The sequence below is a fragment of the Rutidosis leptorrhynchoides genome, chromosome 5 (assembly GCF_046630445.1).
Source record: "Rutidosis leptorrhynchoides isolate AG116_Rl617_1_P2 chromosome 5, CSIRO_AGI_Rlap_v1, whole genome shotgun sequence".
Taxonomy (NCBI): Eukaryota; Viridiplantae; Streptophyta; class Magnoliopsida; order Asterales; family Asteraceae; genus Rutidosis; species Rutidosis leptorrhynchoides.
Genome location: NC_092337.1, coordinates 52,714,537 through 52,737,554, shown reverse-complemented (window position 1 = coordinate 52,737,554; position 23,018 = coordinate 52,714,537).

The window sequence follows — 23,018 nt, the reverse complement described above, 5'->3', positions numbered from 1 at the left end:
AGACAAAAATCTAACTTCAAACCCAATTCGACACAAATTTAGGTAATGAAAATGGGTAATTCTTACCTTGTTTGAATCAGCAAAACACAAAGAATCAATTTCTAACACAAATCAAACTTCAAAACGAGATTTAGAGAATTAGGGTTTCAAGAAGGAGATGAAGTTAGGTATGGGGTGTTTAAGTGATGTTTCTAGAGAGATGGAGAGAAATGAGCTGAACAACCAGCTCATAGTTACTTATTTGGATTAAAACTCATGCCTCTCAACACACGGGTATTTATCAGTTATCTAAAATCTTTCGTACCTCGTTAGGCGGCCCTAATGGAGTCCAAATTAAATAAACAAACCTGTTCTGTGACCCTTGTCACAAACTGGTCTCAACTAAAACACCAAATAATTTTAAACATATAATTACTAAAATCACTAATTACGCCATACCCAAGGGTAAAATGGTCATTTCACCTAGGCCCAATTATAGGATGTTACAAATCTACCCCCTTAAAAGAGATTCCGTCCTCGGAATCGGGTAAACTATGGTCAACAAAACCTAAAATTGTTACTCGAATCGTCAAAACACTTTGGCAAACTTTATCAATCGTCTCATCGATACCGCCACCATCCACCACCATTGCTTAGGAAAACGAGATTCCTAAAATCAATACACGTCTGCTATAAAATAATTTGTCACAATCTTCATCGATCAACATCGGTCACCCATCTTAAGCCCACAATTACACGATTAAGTCTATAATCAAAGTCAAAATTCAGGTTTCATGGGTACTTTATATCATCCATTTCCCGATACATCCTCAATTTCAACTTTTAACACAGTCAACATTTCACAATTATCCCAAGTTTAGGTAATAAAATTAGTCATCATGTTAAAATCTATACATATGCCCACACAATTGTCCTTAAGTCAACATAACTTTAGAGGTTATTCGTCTTATGTCCAGTCGCATCACAATCCAATATAGCACAGGCCACCTAATTTTCCTTCAGCTTCTCAGAATTTCCGTATGACTTACCACAATATACTTCTGTTGGCCGGACACAAGTATATTATCCTAAATTATACTTTCATTTTGAGTCGTCAAACCGAAAAATTCTACTTGTCTTATCCACAAACTTATGTTAAACCGGTCTCTTTTAAAAGCATCGGCAATAAACTAACTACTTTACAACTAGTCAAACGGTCTGTTCAATCATTGTTACCTAAACACTGTCCATTCATTGTCCAAACATAATCTACCAACATTGTCACACATCTAACAAGCATAGGATTTTTTTTTTCTAGTAAAAAAAAATCCACTAATGTCATATCAATCACAACTATCAAAATACACTCAACTAGCAGTGTCATACATTCAATTAAGCAAAGGCATTACCTAATCAACACAGTCCTCTTTCTATCATATCAGTCACAACATTGTTACTATCAAATAATCTCATGCCGACCAAAAGTCCACTACATCAGGGTACTCAACATAACACAATTTACGGTTCTAAACCCAAAAGCTAATCTTAGGGTCACCCTTACCCCACAAAGCACACAAGGGTCATAATTAAACATACATCAACATAACCAAACAAAATAAATCTTACACTACAATCAAGATATACCAATCTAAAACATACACATATATACACACACACACACAATTATATACATATATACAACTGAATAGTACGAGAATTTTGAAGCATACCTGGATTCACATCATATTCAACATCTGCATCTGCAACTATCTGATAAACTCTTGCTCTTGACGTAGGTGGATTCTTTCTTTTCTTCCCTACTGGAGAACCAGAAGATCCACCTACTGATCCTGACTGCGCTCCTGGCCCTGCCCCAGAACCTGATCCTCTTACATACGGACACTGAGCTGACCTATACCCCACTTGATGACATTTCCAACATACATCCTCTTGGAACGAACACATCCAAATCTCGTGCCCCACAATGCCACATCTCAAACATCTTTTGGTTGAATCTGAACAAGGACCACTATGAGATGATCTACAACTATAACACCAAGAATTCTGACTTGATGCTGACCCACTCTATTCTGATCCACTTTTCTGTTTCAACTTAACTGACTTCTTTGACCTAGAGTCCGAATGACTCATCACCTGATCTTGTTGTGGCATCTCATAACCTTGCATTCTGTTTCTTGCTGGTCTGACATCATCTTCTACCATCTTAGCCATAACAAATGCTTGAGATAACGTCGTCGCCATCCCAACCATTGTTCTGTACTCTGGTATTATATTAACAAAATGCTGAATTTTGGATTGTTCATCTGGAACCCACTGTTGCATGAACCTTAATTTATCCATATACTGCTCAATCACCTCATCGATCGTTATCTGAGGTGTCATTTTCATTGCCAGAAATTCTGTCTTAATTCTATTGAGGTCTTAGGATGAACAGTACTGCTCACAAACTTTACTATAAAATTGTTCCCAAGTAATCATGCGCACTTGCTCTTTCAGTATAGTAGAAATAAACCGTATCCCACCAAACCATTGCCCTATTTTTCAACATAAGACTAGCATAAATTACCTGTAATTCCAGTTCGCACTGACAGGCCTCAAAAACCTTTTCTATCTCTCTTAACCAGTTAGAAGTCACGGTTGGGTTAGAACTTCCTGAATATTCTGGCGGATTACAATTCAGAAACTGTTTGAAAGTACATTTCTTCGGTGGTTGAAACATCGGCATCTGATACAGACCCCACATCTGATTTGGGAACTGTTGATTATACTAAGGTGGCACCTGATACTGTTGAGGAAATTGATACTGAGGTGGTAACCATTGCTGTTGTTGGAAAGCACTCTGATAATGCTAAAAACGAACATATATTTCATAGCATTATTCCTCAAGAAAGACAAGCTTTTAGTTGCAATTGTCCTATTTACAAGTGATATTCGGTTAAATAATAAAAGGTGAAGACAAAAGATAGATTCGACGAATTGAAGACGCAAACGACCAAAAAGCTCAAAAGTACAAAATACAATCAAAGAAGTTTCTAATTATTGATAAGAAACGTCTCAGAATTACAAGAGTACAAGATTCAAAACGCAAAGTACAAGATATTAAATTGTACGCAAGGACGTTCGAAAATCCGAAACCGGGACCAGAGTCAACTCTCAACGCTCGATGCAACGGACTAAAAATTACAAGTTAACTATGTATATAAATATAATATAATTTATAATTAATTATATAAATTATATATATATATAAATTATATTTATATATTAAAACCGTCGGCAGACTAGGATCCAAACTTGTGTGAGCTGGATTTACGAACTCCGCGACTTGCGGAGTTTGTAGTGCAAAAATACCGCGACTCGCGGAGCTGTCCTGGACAAAAATGCCTATAAAAGCTCGCGCATTCTGAACGTTTGATACATCTTTTTCTTCTCCTCATTCATACGTAATATATATATATTATAATTTTAATTTTAATTTTAATTTTAATTCTAATAATAAGGGTATGTTAGCGAATGTTGTAAGGGTGTAAGTCAAAATTCTGTCCGTGTAACGCTACGCTATTTTTAATCATTGTAAGTTATGTTCAACCTTTTTAATTTAATGTCACGTAGCTAAGTTATTATTATGCTTATTTAATACCGAAGTAATCATGATGTTGGGCTAATTACTAAAATTGGGTAATTGGGCTTTGTACCATAATTGAGGTTTGGACAAAAGAACGACACTTGTGGAAATTAGACTATGGGCTATTAATGGGCTTTATATTTGTTTAACTAAATGATAGTTTGTTAATTTTAATATAAAGATTTACAATTGGACGTACCTATAAATAACCATATACACTCGATCGGACACGATGGGCGGGGTATTTATATGTACGAATAATCGTTCATTTAACCGGACACGGGAATGGATTAATAGTCTATGAAATTATTAAAACAGGGGTGAAATTATGTACAAGGACACTTGGCATAATGGATAACAAAGTATTAAAACCTTGGGTTACACACAGTCGATATCCTGGTGTAATTATTAAACAAAGTATTAAAACCTTGTTACAGTTTAAGTCCCCAATTAATTGGAATATTTGACTTCGGGTATAAGGATAATTTGACGAGGATACTCGCACTTTATATTTATGACTGATGGACTGTTATGGACAAAAACCAGACGGACATATTAAATAATCCAGGACAAAGGACAATTAACCCATGGGCATAAAACAAAAATCAACACGTCAAACATCATGATTACGGAAGTTTAAATAAGCATAATTCCTTTATTTTCATATTTAATTGCACTTCTAATTATTGCATTTTTATTTATTGTTATTGTATTTAATTTCACTTTTAATTATCGTACTTTTTAATTATCGCAAGTTTATTTTATCGCACTTTTATTTATTGCAATTTCATTATTGTTATTTACTTTACGCTTTAAATTTAGTCTTTTATTTATTTAATATTTTACATTAGGTTTTAACTGCGACTAAAGTTTTAAAATCGACAAACCGGTCATTAAACGGTAAAAACCCCCCGTTATAATAATAATATTACTTATATATATATTTGTATTTTTTATAAATTAAAACTAATATAGCGTTAAGCTTTGTTTAAAGATTTTCCCTGTGGAACGAACCAGACTTACTAAAAACTACACTACTGTACGATTAGGTACACTGCCTATAAGTGTTGTAGCAAGGTTTAAGTATATCCATTCTATAAACAAATAAATATCTTGTGTAAAATTGTATCGTATTTAATAGTTTTTTCGTTGTAAAAATAAAGCTATTTCATATACACCTCTGCGCACATAAAGTATTTTTGGCACCGCTGCCGGGGAACGCCGAAGCGAAACGCCACAAAAAAAAAAGATTTTTATTAAGTTTTATTTAGTTTTTGTAAAAATACATTTTAAATATTAAAAAATATAAAAATTTAAAAACCGAAAAAAAAATATATATAAATCTATTTTTAAGATTTTTATTTATAAAATTATAAAGTATTTCTATATAAGTTTTATAAAAATATAATTATTAAAAACAGAAAAATATATAAAATATAATTTTAAAAAACTACAGAACCTGTCGAACGAAACTTGTGCATTTAAAATTTTAACCTCCGCGACTCGCGGGTTTATTTAGTACGTAGCACCGCAACTCGCTGAGACGCCCTGACGCGTATGACCAGAACCCTAATCTGCATTAATTACGGAGTTTATTATTATTATTATTATTTAAACCCTAAATAGGTTTTATTTATTTAATTAGTTAATTTAGTTTTTATTTAATTTGTATATTTAGTTTATTTAGTTTTATTAAATTATAAAATTAACACTTTTATAAAATAAATAATATAAAAATAATATTTTTATAAATATTGTACTTTTTACAACTTTTAGTATATTTTTATATTTTGTACCTTTTTAATTGTTTTAGCGTAATATTTGTATTTTTCACTCATATTTAGTTTTAAGTCATAGTTTTTGCCATAGTTATTTTTACTTCTAGACTTTTAGGATTTGCCGTAAAATCCCTTAAGTGTTTTTTTCTTTAGACTAAGATCTAGGTGCTTTAGAATTTTGCGACACCTTTTTAAGTTTTAGTACATTTTTAAGTTATTGCCATTTGGGATATAGTTTTTCTTTTAAAGTTTAATATTTTTAGACGCAACTTTTAATTTTTTAGTTTTTAGTTCTTTTTAAGTTTTAACGCACTACTTTTCTTATTTTTATTTTTCGACGCCTTTTACCTATGTATCAATTATCACTCCAATTAGTAATCTCAATTTGCAATTTTAATTTTAAGTTAGTGATAGTAATAAGGTTGGGTTAGTCGAGTGTTTTTAAGTTTTATAAGTCACTCTTTTTCTTTCTTATTTTTCGACGCCTTTTATTTTTCAACCCTTTTCTTTTTCGACCTTTTCCGACGCGCTCTTTTTCTTTCTTATTTCTCGACATTCTAGTTTTTAGGACTTAGAATTTTTCTACTTCTTCTCTAAATTTCTTTAAATTACAAAAATTTATTTTAAGTGATTAAATTGATAGACATCAAAATTTCCTGGTTCGTAGTAATAGTTGGATTTGTACGTGGACCGGGTTATTGGAGCCAAAGAGTACTCAATTATATTGAGACCAAACGAATCATGCCCCTCTGCTGCATCTTTTGGCTATTCGAAACATGAGCAAAATCAGAAAAGTCTATTAATTGGATAACTTATATAATTTTTCTTTCCTTTTATAAACTAATAGGATATTCAGTGAATGCACCGAGCAAGACGTTCACCACCTTTTGTACGTTCACCACCTGTAACTCGATCAAGACATCTAGCTAATATTGTCTCCGTTGATTTTTCTTTAGAATCGTCATCCAGTCGACCAAGTACTCCAATTCAAATTTCCGATAATCCATTTTTTGAACCCGATCTCACAATTGAGAATCCGGAGAATATTCAGGGACAATTCATAGATCCTAAACCATTAATTTTTCCTCCGGAACCACCAATCATTCAAACAGAGATTATTGAGGAACGAACCATTAAATCAGAATCCTCTAGTGATTTAGATTCAACAAATTCAATTATGGAAAATCTGGAACCTTTAAGTATGGAAGACCGAATGAGAGCTAAACGCACTGGCCAAGGTCACGCAATTACTCATCCAGACATTAATGCGCCAGATTATGAAATCAAAGGACAAATTCTACACATGGTGACTAATCAATGCCAATTTAGTGTTGCGCCGAAGGAAGATCCAAATGAACATCTTCGTACCTTTAATAGGATCTGCACACTATTTAAAATAAGAGAAGTTGAGGATGAACAGATATATCTCATGTTATTTCCCTGGACTTTAAAGGGAGAAGCCAAAGATTGGTTGGAATCGTTACCTGAAGGGGCGATTGATACATGGAACGTTTTAGTTGAAAAATTTCTTAAACAATTCTTTCCGGCATCTAAAGCCGTAAGACTTCAAGGAGAAATTGTTACGTTCACACAGAAACCAAATGAAACTCTATATGAGGCGTGGACAAGATTTGGAAAGTTATTAAGAGGATGTCCGCAACATGGTTTAGACACCTGTCAAATAGTACAAATATTCTACCAAGGATGCGACATCACTACAAGGAAAGACATCGATATAGCAGCTGGTGGTTCTATTATGAAGAAAACCGAAACTGATGCTTATAAAATTATTGATAACACTGCTTCCCACTCACATGAGTGGCACCAAGAAAAAGATATCGTTAGATCATCTAAAGCAGCTAGAGCCGATTCTAGCCATGACTTAGATTCCATTTCAGCAAAGATAGATGCTGTCGAGAGACGAATGGAAAAGATGACTAAGGATATACACTCAATACGAATTAGTTGTGAGAAGTGTGGAGGACCACATTTGACAAAAGATTGTCTCAGTATTGAACTAACAATGGAACAAAGAGAGAATATTTCATACATAAACCAAAGGCCTGGAAATAATTATCAGAATAATTATCAACCGCTAAGACCAATTTACAATCAAAACCAGAATTATAATCGAAATGTTCCATACAACAGCCAACAAGATCCTAGCAATCAACAAGTATCCAATAATACTTACAATCAGCAAAGGCCTAATTTTCAAAACAAACCACAACAAACCGATGATATAAAGCCAAATTTAGAAGATATGATGACGAAGCTAGTTGAAACTCAAACGCAGTTTTTCACATCTCAGAAACAAACTAATGAACAAAATGCTCAAGCATTTAGAAATCAACAAGCTTCTATTTAAAATCTGGAACAAGAAGTGAGTAACCTAGCAAGGTTAATAGGTGAAAGAAAATCGAGAAGTCTACCTAGTGATACAAATGCTAACCCCCGGAATGAAACAGCTAAAGCCATTACCACAAGAAGTGGTACAACACTTAAACCACCTGAAATACCTGTAATTTCTGATGAAGCTATTCCTACTCCACAAGAACCACAACCTGATCAAGATAAGGAAAAAGAACCGGTAGTTGAAATGGTTAATGAAGATAACACAGTTAAAGCTAAACCTTATGTTAAACCATACCAACCACCACTTCCTTACCCGAGTAAAATGAAGAAAGAGAAACTTAAAGCCGAGCAATCCAAATTCTTGGATATGTTTAAACAGATAAATGTAAATCTTCCTTTCATTGATGTGATTTCAGGAATGCCAAGATATGCTAAATTCTTGAAAGATCTAATCTCGAATAGAAAGAAAATGGAAGAACTCTCGGCCGTTACTATGAATGCTAATTGTTCAGCAGTGCTGTTGAATAAGATACCAGAAAAACTATCTGATCCAGGAAGTTTCACAATTCCATGTTTTCTGGGTAGTGTTAGTTCAATAGAAGCATTGGCAGACTTAGGTGCTAGTATAAATTTAATGCCGTATTCACTATACGCTAAACTAGACATTGGAGAATTGAAACCAACAAGAATAAGCATACAACTAGCCGATAGATCAATAAAATATCCTAGAGGGATTATGGAGAACATGCTAGTTAAAGTTGGTACTTTAGTATTTCCAGTAGATTTTGTTGTTCTGGATATGGAAGAAGATTCTCAAGTTCCTATCATATTAGGAAGACCATTCTTAAATACGGCTAAAGCAATGATAGACGTGTTTGGTAAGAAACTGACCCTAAGTATAGAGGATGAGAGTGTTACCTTTTCAGTTGATAAGGCAATGCAACAACCGCAATCTGCAGATGATACATGTTATTATATTCAAACTATAGATTCACATGCAGAATTATTAGAAGAATTTCCAGAATTACAAGGAACAGGAGAATGTTCTTTAGGAGAAGGAACTGAACCAATTGATGAAACCGAAATGTTAGCTACACTAATGGCTAATGGATATGAACCAACAACAGAAGAAATTCAAATGTTAAAAGAAGAAGACAGATATCGATATAAATCATCGATAGAAGAACCATCGACATTAGAGTTAAAGCCACTTCCAAACCATTTGGAATACGCTTATTTACATGGTGAATCTAAATTACCTATAATAATATCGTCTTCTCTTACTGAAAATGAAAAATCTCAACTCATTTCTGTGTTGAAAGCTCATAAACCAGCCATTGCATGGAAGATTCATGATATTAAAGGAATAAGTCCATCGTATTGCACACAAAAAATCCTTATGGAAGAAGGTCATAAAACGTATGTGCAACACCAACGAAGACTAAATCCTGTATGCAAGATGTAGTTAAGAAAGAAATTATTAAACTGCTTGATACAGGTTTAATTTATCCAATTTCTGATAGTCCATGGGTAAGCCCAGTTCAATGCGTGCCTAAGAAGGGTGGCATGACTGTCATTACAAATGAAAAAAATGAGCTTATTCCTACTAGGACTGTAACAGGATGGAGTGTTTATATTGATTATAGAAAATTAAATGACGCCACCAGAAAAGATCACTTTCCCTTACCTTTTATTGATCAAATGTTGGAAAGATTAGCCGGAAACAGTTACTATTGTTTTCTTGATGGATTTTCCGGATATTTTCAAATTCCAATAGCACCCGAGGACCAAGAGAAAACCACATTCACGTGCCCTTATGGTAATTTTGCTTACAAACGCATGCCATTTGAACTTTGCAACGCCCCTGCAACCTTTCAAAGGTGCATGATGGCGATTTTTCACGACATGGTAGAAGAATGCATGAAAGTTTTCATGGATGACTTTTCAGTCTTCGGTGATACATTTGAATCATGTCTAGTTAATCTGGAACGAATGCTTATTAGATGCGAACAATCAAATCTAGTACTTAATTGGGAGAAATGCCATTTCATGGTTAAAGAAGGCATCGTTCTTGGTCATAAAATTTCAAAGGAAGGAATTGAAGTGGATAGAGCTAAAGTAGATGTAATTGCTAAACTTCCACATCCCACCAATGTTAGAGGAGTTAGGAGTTTTCTAGGGCATGTCGGTTTTTACCGACGTTTCATAAAAGATTTTTCTAAAATTGCCACTCCTATGAATAAACTCCTAGAAAAGGATGCTCCATTCATCTTTTCAGATGAATGTATCAAATTTTTTAATATTCTTAAAGAGAAACTCACTAATACGCCGATCATGATAACACCAAATTGGAATCTACCGTTTGAACTAATGTGCGATGCAAGTGATTTTGCAATGGGAGCCGTTTTAGGACAAAGGATTGAAAAACGATTTCAACCTATATATTATGCTAGTAAGACGTTACAAGGAGCACAAATGAATTACATAACTACTAAAAAAGAACTCCTTGCTATTGTCTTTGCTTTTGACAAATTTCGTTCATATCTCGTCCTAGCTAAAACGGTGGTCTATACCGACCATTCTGCTCTTAGATACCTATTTTCGAAACAAGATGCCAAACCAAGATTAATCCGTTGGATCTTACTCTTACAAGAATTCGATATTGAAATCCGAGATAAAAAAGGAGAAGAAAATCTCGCCGCTGATCATCTTTCTCGTCTTGAAAATCCTGAATTAGAAGTTCTAAATGAATCGGCCATACAAGACAACTTTCCTGATGAATATCTATTGAAGATAGATTATAATGAAATACCATGGTTTGCAGACTATGCAAACTACTTAGTATGTGGATTCCTTGAAAAAGGATTGTCATACCAAAAACGAAAGAAATTCTTTAGTGATATAAAACACAATTTCTGGGAAGATCCACATTTGTTTAAAAGTTGTCTCGATGGTATAATACGCCGATGTGTATTCGGAGATGAAGCTAGTAAAATCTTAAACCATTGTCACACAGGACCAACAGGAGGGCATTATGGGCCTCAACTCACAGCAAGAAAAGTTTATGATGCTGGATTCTATTGGCCTACAATTTACAATGACGCACACCTTCTTTGCAAATCCTGTGATGCTTGTCAAAGGGCCGGAAAAATAAGTCAACGTGATGAAATGCCACAAAATGTCATTCAAGTATGTGAAGTATTTGACATTTGGGGTATTGACTTTATGGGTCCATTTCCAAAATCTCATAATAATCTCTACATACTCGTTGCCATTGATTATGTATCTAAATGGGCGGAAGCACAAGCTCTCCCAACTAACGATGCACGAGTTGTAGTCAACTTTTTAAAACGTCTTTTTGCAAGGTTTGGAACACCGAAAGCTTTAATAAGTGATCGGGGAACTCATTTCTGTAATAATCAACTGGAGAAAGTTCTTAAAAGATATGGAGTAACTCATAAAATCTCCACCGCATATCATCCACAAACAAGTGGACAAGTTGAAAATACCAACCGAGCTTTAAAACGTATTCTAGAAAAAACCGTAGGATCAAATCCGAAGGAATGGTCCATTAAATTGGAGGATGCACTCTGGGCTTTTAGAACAGCCTACAAAACTCCAAATAAAACCACACCTTTTAGACTCGTTTATGGAAAAGCATGTCATCTTCCAGTAGAAATTGAACACAAAGCATTTTGGGCTTTGAAGACATGTAATCTTGGTTTACATGAAGCTGGATGTCTACGGTTAAGTCAATTAAATGAATTAGAAGAATTAAGACATGAAGCATATGAAAATTCGTTAATCTATAAAGAAAGAACAAAGAAATGGCATGATAAAAGAATCAGAAGTTCAAAAGAATTTAAAGAAGGAGACAGAGTTCTTCTTTTCAATTCACGATTTAAGATATTTCCTGGAAAATTGAAATCAAGATGGTCTGGACCATTCATAGTCAAAAGAGTTTTCCCATACGGAACAGTAGAATTGATAAATTCAAATGGAATTGAATTTAAGGTTAATGGTCACAGAGTTAAACATTACATAGATAGTCTGATGGAAATTGACAACGAAGTTAATCACAATTTCAACACCACAGCTAACTAAGTGTGGGGAGAATCAAGTCTTTAAAGGATAATATGTATTTATGTTAGAGTTAGATTTTCTGTTTTCGTGTAGTTCTCGAAAATGGAACCCGAATGGTCTTTCCCTATCAGACCCTAAAGAACTAGTCTTCTCCCCCCATTCTGAATTTTTATTTTTTGTAGGTTTTTACGAAATGAAGACTTCCTGTGAACTAAACCATGGTCTAATGCTACACGCTTTGATTACTAAACGTAATAATGACACACTTCCGAGTGAACTGGTATCAGTAATCAGAGAAAAATTGGACGGAGTAAGAAAAGAATCCAGATGCCAAAATAATAAATTACAATTTGGTAAAGGAAAATCAAAATTCGCAGCGAAAAGAAGAGCACGACACCTTAAAAAATGTCACAAATGCGGAAAATGGTCACACGAAGGTAAATGTTCAAATAATCAAACCTATTCAAACACCGAATTTGTTACTTTATGCAGAGATGGACCGTTCATATGTTTAGAAGAAAAAAACATTAAATGCTCGAGGTTACGCCTATGTAGCCATGGAAAATCAATTAGTCCGACTATCTTATGAGTGGGCTAGAGCATATCACTAAGAAATCTATTTCACAGGTAAGTTTGTACAGTTTTTATTTTTATTTTTATTTTTAACCTTTTGATAATAAACGCTAATTTGTTCGCTATAAAGTATTAAATTGGTATTCAATAAAATTAGGTCTTGCGATCGAAATTATTGATATCATACAAAAAATTATTACATCACTGCGAAATTTAACGTTTATTCTTAAGGTATAAATATCTTAATCAATCAACCTAAAATATTTCAAAAATTCGTCATGAGTTAAATTAGGTCATGGAACCGAAATTACTTTACCGAAAAGAGGGGCGTATATTTTTGATAATATTTGATTGATTAAAGTGGGATAAAAAGCAAAAAAGATTTTTAATTTTATTTTTACCATGTTTTTAAAATTAATATTTAAAAATTAAATTAATATTTTGAACTTTTTAAATTAATATATTTAAAATTGTAAATATTTGAAAAATTGATATTTTTAAGTTTGTATGTAAAAAAATATATAATATAAGTTTGGTGTGAATTTTTAATTTTAAAAAAAATATGAATTTTTAATTTTATGCATTTTAAATTTAAGTTTGGTGTGAATTTAAAAACAAAAATTTACTTTATTTCGCTAAGTTAAAAATATGATTTTTAAAATTCGTCGTGAGTTGAAGACTAGGTCTTTGAACCAAAATTGCTTTACCCAAGGGAGGGATGAGAACTTTTATTATCATTATTTTTAATCTTATTGAATTAAAGTATGACAAAAACATTAAAAAACCCAAAAATCTTTGCTTTTAAAACCGCGCTTTAAATTGACAAATTTTAAAATTTTGTCGAGGGACGGACTAGGACATCGTTCCAAAACGACCTCGTCCTAAATAACAAAGGAAACAAAATTTTAAAATTAATTAGTTAATTGTTTTATAAGTTAAGGTTTTTATAAAAAAAAAAATGAAAAACAAATGTGATGTAACAACAAGACGGAATGTGTAGTGACCCGAACTTTTCCATGTTTATATTTATTAATTGAGATTGATATTTACATGATTAAATGTTTCCAACATGTTAAGCAATCAAACTTGTTAAGACTTGATTAATTGAAATATGTTTCATATAGACAATTGACCACCCAAGTTGACCGGCGATTCACGAACGTTAAAACTTGTAAAAACGACATGACGATATATATATGGATATACATATGGTTAACATGAGATTATGAAAAGTAAGTGTCTCCATAAGTATATTAACAATGAGTTATATACATATAAACAAGACTACTAACTTAAGGATTTCGAAACGAGACATATATGTAACGATTATCGTTGTAACGACATTTAAATGTATATATATTATATTAAGATATATTAATATATCATAATATCATGATAATATAATAATTTAACATCTCATTAGATATAATAAACAATGGGTTAACAACATTAATTGAGATCGTTAACTTAAAGGTTTCAAAACAACACTTACATGTAACGACTAACGATGACTTAACGACTCAGTTAAAATGTATATACATGTAGTGTATTTAGATGTATTAAAATACTTTTGGAAGACTTCAAGACATATATCAAAACACTCATACTTAACGAAAATGGTTACAGTTACTTTCCCATTCTTTTCTTTCATCAAGAATTCTAGTCGTATTCTTACCCGTATTATACACAGCTTCAAAACGTACTTATTATGGGTATATACCAATAGGAACTAGCATGGGATTCCACTCTTGATTATGTCATGTATGACTAATCAATTTTAACTTCTACCATGAGCTAGTCAACTAACTAGAACTCCTTTTAATCCCACTCACCACTCACCAATTACCACTCATCATTCACTCCATTTCACTTCCAATTCTCTTTCTAATTCTCTCTCAACACACACACACTATTATGAACGTATTTTTCCAGTAGTTAATCATCATCTTCATCAAAAATCACTTCAAGAATCAAGCTATAATCATCATAGGAAGAACACTTCAAGAACACTTCAAAAATCCCTTCAAGTTTACTAATTTACTTCCAAGCTTTCTAATCCATTCCAAGTAATCATCTAAGATCAAGAAACCTTTGTTATATACAGTAGGTTATCTTTCTTATTCAAGGTAATATTCATATTCAAACTTTGATTCAATTTCTATAACTATAAACTATCTTAATTCGAGTAAAAATCTTACTTGAACTTGTTTTTGTGTCATGATCCTACTTCAAGAACTTTCAAGCCATCCAAGATCCTTTGAAGCTAGATCATTTCTTGTCACTTCCAGTAGGTTTACCTACTAAACTTGAGGTAGTAATGATGTTCATAACATCATTCGATTCATATATATAAAACTATCTTATTCGAAGGTTTAAACTCGTAATCACTAGAACATAGTTTAGTTAATTCTAAACTTGTTCGCAAACAAAAGTTAATCCTTCTAACTTGACTTTTAAAATTAACTAAACACATGTTCTATATCTATATGATATGCTAACTTAATGATTTAAAACCTGGAAACACGAAAAACACCGTAAAACTAGATTTACGCCGTCGTAGTAACACCGCGGGCTGTTTTGGGTTAGTTAATTAAAAACTATGATAAACTTTGATTTAAAAGTTGTTATTCTGAGAAAATGATTTTTATTATGAACATGAAACTATATCCAAAAATTATGGTTAAACTCAAAGTGGAAGTATGTTTTCTAAAATGGTCATCTAGACGTCGTTCTTTCGACTGAAATGACTACCTTTACAAAAATGACTTGTAACTTATTTTTCCGACTATAAACCTATACTTTTTATGTTTAGATTCATAAAATAGAGTTCAATATGAAACCATAGCAATTTGATTCACTCAAAACGGATTTAAAATGAAGAAGTTATGGGTAAAACAAGATTGGATAATTTTTCTCATTTTAGCTACGTGAAAATTGGTAACAAATCTATTCCAACCATAACTTAATCAACTTGTATTGTATATTATGTAATCTTGAGATACCATAGACACGTATACAATGTTTCGACCTATCATGTCGACACATCTATATATATTTCGGAACAACCATAGACACTCTATATGTGAATGTTGGAGTTAGCTATACAAGGTTGAGGTTGATTTCAAAATATATATAGTTTGAGTTGTGATCAATACTGAGATACGTATACACTGGGTCGTGGATTGATTCAAGATAATATTTATCGATTTATTTCTGTACATCTAACTGTGGACAACTAGTTGTAGGTTACTAACGAGGACATCTGACTTAATAAACTTAAAACATCAAAATATATTAAAAGTGTTGTAAATATATTTTGAACATACTTTAATATATATGTATATATTATTATAGGTTCGTGAATCAACAGTGGCCAAGTCTTACTTCTCGACGAAGTAAAAATCTGTGAAGGTGAGTTATAGTCCCACTTTTAAAATCTAATATTTTTGGGATGAGAATACATGCAGGTTTTATAAATGACTTACAAAATAGACACAAGTACGTGAAACTACATTCTATGGTTGAATTATCGAAATCGAATATGCCCCTTTTTATTAAGTCTGGTAATCTAAGAATTAGGGAACAGACACCCTAATTGACGCGAATCCTAAAGATAGATCTATTGGGCCTAACAAACCCCATCCAAAGTACCGGATGCTTTAGTACTTCGAAATTTATATCATATCCGAAGGGTGACCCGGAATGATGGGGATATTCTTATATATGCATCTTGTTAATGTCGGTTACCAGGTGTTCACCATATGAATGATTTTTATCTCTATGTATGGGATGTGTATTGAAATATGAAATCTTGTGGTCTATTATTATGATTTGATATATATAGGTTAAACCTATAACTCACCAACATTTTTGTTGACGTTTTAAGCATGTTTATTCTCAGGTGATTATTAAGAGCTTCCGCTGTCGCATACTTAAATAAGGACGAGATTTGGAGTCCATGCTTGTATGATATTGTGTAAAAACTGCATTCAAGAAACTTATTTTGTTGTAACATATTTGTATTGTAAACCATTATGTAATGGTCGTGTGTAAACAGGATATTTTAGATTATCATTATTTGATAATCTACGTAAAGCTTTTTAAACCTTTATTTATGAAATAAAGGTTATGGTTTGTTTTAAAAATGAATGCAGTCTTTGAAAAACGTTTCATATAGAGGTCAAAACCTCGCAACGAAATCAATTAATATGGAACGTTTTTAATCAATAAGAACGTGACATTTCAGTTGGTATCCGAGCGTTGGTCTTAGAGAACCAGAATTTTGCATTAGTGTGTCTTATCGAGTTTGTTAGGATGCATTAGTGAGTCTGGACTTCGACCGTGTTTACTTGAAAAATGATTGCTTAACAAATTTTGTTGGAAACTACATATTTTTAACATGTGAATATTATGTGATATATTAATCTCTTAACGCGTTTGATATTATGTGATAGATGTCTACCTCTAGAACAAGTCCCATTGACTCACCTAATAATAATGAAGAGTCAAATGTAAATTGGAATGATTCGTGGACTGATTCACAAGTTCCCGAAGAGGAACCGGAAGAAGAGTCGGAACCGAAAGAAGAATCGGAACCGGATGAAGAAATAGAACCGGTGGGGGAAATAATAAAACGGTTAAGTAAAAGAAAATCCTCAACCAACCGACCAAGGTTAATTATGGTCAATGGTGTTTCCGCCAAGGAAGCAAAATATTGGGAGGATTACCAATTCTCCGATGAATCGGATTCCGACGAGAATTCTGATGTTATGCGAGGTGTATACAAAATAGTTTATATTTTACTAGGAAAAACTGTTAAATACGATACAATTTTACACAAGATATTTATTTATTTATAGAATGGATATACTTAAACCTTGCTACAACACTTATAGGCAGTGTACCTAATCGTACAGTAGTGTAGTTTTTAGTAAGTCCGGTTCGTTCCACAGGGAATCTTTTTTAAACAAAGCTCAACGCTATATTAATTTACTTTTATAAAAATACAAACATATATATAAGTAATATTATTATTATAAAGGGGGGTTTTTTACCGTTTAATGACCGGTTTGTCGATTTTAAAACTTTAGTCGCAGTTAAAACCTAATGTACAATATTAAATAAATAAAAGACTTAATTTAAAGCGTAAAATAAATAACGATAATGAAATTGCGAATAATAAAAGTGCGATAAAATAAACTTGCGATAATTAAAAAGGACGATAATTAAAAGTGCAATTAAATAACAATAAATAAAAGTGCGATAATTAGAAGTGCAATTAAATATAAAATAAAGGAAATTAAATATGAAATAAAAGAATTATGCTTATTTAAACTTCCGTAATCATGATGTTTGACGTGTTGATTTTAGTTTTATGCCCATGGGTTAATTGTCCTTTGTCCTGGATTATTTAATATGTCCGTCTGGTTTTTGTCCATAACAGTCCATCAGTCATAAATATAAAGTGCGAGTGTCCTCGTCAAATTATCCTTATACCCGAAGTTAAATATTCCAACTAATTGGGGATTCGAATTGTAACAAGGTTTTAATACTTTGTTTAATGAATACACCAGGTTATCAACTGCGTGTAAACCAAGGTTTTACTACTTTGTTAGCAATTACACCAATTACCCTTGAATGTAATTTCACCCCTGCTTTAATTATTCTAGTGGCTATTAATCCATTCCCGTGTCCGGTTAAATGAACGATTATTCGTACATATAAATACCCCGCCCATCGTGTCCGATCGAGTGTATATGGTAATTTATAGGGACGCCCAATTGTAAATCTTTATATTAACATTAACAAACTTTCATTTAGTTAAACAAATATAAAGCCCATTAATAGCCCATAATCTAATTTCCACAAGTGTCGTTCTTTTGTCCAAACCCCAATTATGGTACAAAACCCAATTACCCAATTTTAATAATTAGCCCAACATCATGATTACTTCGTTTTAAATAAGCATAATAATAACTTAGCTACGAGACATTAATGTAAAAAGGTTGAACATAACTTACAATGATTAAAAATAGCGTAGCGTTACACGGACAGAAATTCGACTTACACCCTTACAACATTCGCTAACATACCCTTATTATTAGAATTATAATTAAAATTAAAATATAAATTATAAATATAAATATAAATTTTACGTATGAATGAGGAAGAAAAAGATGATGATAAATGCTCAGAATTCGGTTGGCTTTATAGGCAGTTTCTCATTTTGGGGCTCCGCGACTCGCGGCCTTTTTGGCCTTCAAACTCCGCGAGTCGTGGAGGTTACTTTTACAGCTCAGAGGAGTTTGGCTCTTTGTTTACCGACGGTTTATAATATATATATAATATATATATAATTAATATAATTAATTATATATTATATTATATTTATATACATAGTTAACCTGTAATTTTTAGTCCGTTGCATCGAGCGTTAAGAGTTGACTCTGGTCCCGGTTCCGGATTTTCGAACGTCCTTGCGTACAATTTTATATTTTGTACTTTGCGTTTTGAATCTTGTACTCTTGTAATTTCGAGACGTTTCTTATCAATAATTGGAACCTTTTTGATTGTCTTTTGTACTTTTGAGCTTTTTGGTCGTTTGCGTCTTCAATTCGTTGAATCTGTCTTTTGTCTTCACCTTTTATTATTTAAACGAATATCACTTGTAAATAGAACAATTGCAACTAAAAGCTTGTCTTTCTTGAGGAATAATGCTATGAAATATATGTTCGTTTTTTAGCATTATTAAATATTCCCACACTTGAGCGTTGCTTGTCCTCAAGCAATATTGTCTTGAAATACTAGAATCACTTCTTTATTCTTCACACTTTGTACATCAGTGATTTCTATATGGCGGTATAAACAATGGTAGTAACGATATGGTTTACAGTCCCACATGACTATAAAAATTTAGATCCATTAAGGAAATTGGATCTTTATGAAAACATTTGATCTTTTGAAAATTAAATCTAGTTTTTACCCTAGATAGGTTTTCCGGAATAACCCTTTACCGGTGTTTGCAAAATATTTTTGTGGGTTAGGTGGGTTTCAGATTTGAAAATTTTAGCTCAAAACTTGCGGTTTTGTGTCACCCACTTGCTAACCTTGTATTTGGAAAGCAACACGTCCAGTTTACTTGTCCCGTATATTACCTTTCGGTAAACTACCGTCCGGTTGTAAAGGAAAGCGTTGAACAAGCAACTGTTAAGGTAATGTCCCCTGACATGCTTTTAATTATGGTCTATAACGTGTCGGATGCAATTACTATCCTTGGTAGGAGCAATAGTAAAGCTCACCCTTATAATTTTTTCGATCTGGCACAAGGTCCTGTCTTTGACCATGCTATGCAACCACCGTTCTTACGGTTGACACCCGATTTAGTTCAGGTGACCTAATGAATTCCAGGTGAATTCCTAGGATTTTACGTTCAATGGTAATGAACGCATTGAAAATAGGGTTTTCAGAAAACAAATCGGTTTATAATTTTGATCAAAATATTTTCTCGTTCAAGCTCGAGTTTAGATATCATTGAATTCCATGAGTTTGAATTCTCAATCTTTAAGGTCAATCTCTAGGATTGAGTAATATCAGTCTTAAAAGCTGATTTTTAATCTTTAAGGAGATTATCCTTTCTGGGGATCTGATTCATTAGTCTTATCCAGCTAATTTGCATGGTGCCCCCTCATTGTACGAGATAAATCCTTCTCATGGTTAGGATAAATCTGACCACTTGGCGACCCTGTTTAATGCTGAGGTCCATGGATTTCCTGCTGATTTTAGTGATGACTTTTCTAGATTTTTCGTCAACCTACAGCTGGTCTGGACGACAACTTCATGACCTAAATCAAGAAGCGCGTTTCTTTTTCGGAAGACTTTACTTCCTTTTAATGATGGAATTGATTCATCGTGTAGATCCATCTCTTCTTTTCTTTCATCGGGTAAAACAGTTTAGTTTAGTCCAAAGTAAAAGTATTTTCAGTTATTTGTTACAGATATATGTGACATATGTTTAAGATAACTTGGTAAATTTTCCCACACTTGGCTTTTATTTTCCTTTTTATCGTCCTCTATTCCATTTTAAATGAATTTTAACATTTTAGTTTGTTTCTCAATTTATGTTCTTTCCGAGGTAACAATAATTTCGGTGTTAAAACCTAGTTTTATCGTTCATAAATATGTATAAACATGATTTTGAGTTCATTTAATTGAAAATTTTGAAAAATTTTACTAGAATTGGGTAGTCAGTATATAAGACTAGGGCTGTTCTTTATTATCAGAGAGCACTAGATTCTAATAAACTACTGCTTTACTAGTATTTTTAATGGTAACCAAGTGTTTAAGATAAAAATTTTAAAATCCGAAAGAATTTAACCCCTTCCCACACTTAAGATCTTGCAATGCCCTCATTTGCAAGAAATCAGTAACAATTTAAATTATTGAGGGTGATTTGTGTGAAAATGATTAAATTTTTACCAAAGTTTCCAAATATATTGGCGTTTGTTTGCTGAATGATAAATGGTGCACATCATTTGTTCATTCCGTCTTGTTATTATTTCACATATATTTTGCATCTTGTCGTCAAAATTAGTTGCTTTTGCTGAACTTAATGCCAGTCTTTGAAAATGCGTTGTTTTACCCTGTTGTGTACATAAGATAAACTGCAAACATATATACATATTTTTGAAGTTTGGTATATTACCCCACATTCAAAAATTATTAAAATCTAAGAATAAAAGTTAGATAATTATAAAAATGATTACAATATTAACAAAAGTATTAAACGTATCAATCATTACAAATTACAAAATAAAAAATAAAAAATAATAATAAGTAAACTAAGGATGATATTGGTACCAATAGGGGTTCCAGGCATAACCATAGGTGCTATAGAATGCTTCGGCAGGGTCATACGTAGGATACGGTGGCTGCATCTCTATAGACCAAGGAGGGAAGATGGGTTTCGGTGTAGGAATATAGTTTCTACCTATATGTTGGCAATGAGCTATGATTTGGTTCTGATGAACTTGCCAATCTTCAAATGCTCTCTGTCTAGCATTTTCGTATTCCTGAGAAGCTATAAACCTTTGCATTTCTTGCATCTCATTCCCCCCTCCTACATTACCTTGCTGTTGGTTTCTCTCCACCTGTGGATGTCTACCATGGTATCGTACTGCGGCGTTATTTCGCCTCTTCAAAACTTTCGCACCATGGTATACATTTAAACCTATAGTATCGCGGGGTTCCGGTTCTTCTATTAATAATCCCCCTACTTATATCCACACCGAGATATTCACCAATCAAAGTAATAAAAATACCACCTCCTATTATGCTATGTGGTCGCATCCCCCGAACCATAGCTGATAAATAATAACCCACACAATATGGTATACTTACAGCGCTTTGTGGGTCTCGAATACACATATGGTAAAACAAATCTTGTTCATTTACCTTTTCCTTGTTTTTACCCCTTTGTGTAATCGAATTAGCTAAAAACCTATGTATCACTCTTAATTCGGCTCTATCTATATCCAAATAAGAGTAATTTCCCCCTTTGAAATGGTGATGGCTTGTCATTTGACTCCACACACCGTGTGTATCAAAATTTTCATCTATCTTTCTACCGTTTAGTATCAATCCTCTACAATCGGCAGACGCTAACTCCTCAGGCGTATATATACGTAAAGCCTGAGCCATGTCCAGTAAATACATGTGGCGCATCGAACCGCCTAACAAAAATCTAATAAAAGAACGATCGGTTAAACTAGCTACCCGATCATTCAACTCTATACTACATAACAATTCTTCACACCATACTTTATATACAGGTCTACGCATGGTGAATAAACGTACCCAGTCATTAAAAGAAGAATTACCATACCTCTGTACAAGTAATTCCCTAATTGGCCCGGCCAATTCTACAGCTTCTAAGGGTCCCCATTCTATGACCCTCGGTACCTCAACAACCTTAGAGTGAAGAGTATGCAAACCCCTTTGATATTTTGGATAATCTATCCAAAGTCTGTCAAATCTCAGGTTCGGGTGCAATTCTTCCAAGTGCATATCAGAAAAGGTCATGACTGGATGAGGTATATCCTGCTTGTAGTAGTTATCCACCTCCTGTTGTTCCAAATTCTCAGCAGGAGCATTTCGGGCTTGGGACGAAGATTCACCCCTTTCAGTCGTTTTTCTTGAGTAATTCTTAGATAGCATCCTTCTCAACATGATTTTAGCAAAAGATTTGATGATTAACGGTTAAAAATTGTGATTTTTGGGGTGTTTTTGGGTGGTTTTTCGGAGTATTTCGCAGCTGTGTTTTTGAGTTGTGGAGTTGGGACTGATCTGTTCCAGCTCTTTATTTTTTTTCTGTAAATTGGTCCTCCCGCGAGTCGCGGCGAATTGCACTTCAAACTCCGCGACTCGCGGAGTTTTTTTTTTTTTTTTTTTTTTTTTTTTTATAATCATTAACTTTTGAAACAATTAAGTACTTAATTTTAAAATTTTGTTTCCCTTGTTATTGAGGACGAGGTCGTTTCGGATCAATGTCCTAGTCCGTCCCTCGACAAAATTTTAAAATTTGTCTTTTTGTAGCGATTGTTTTAAAA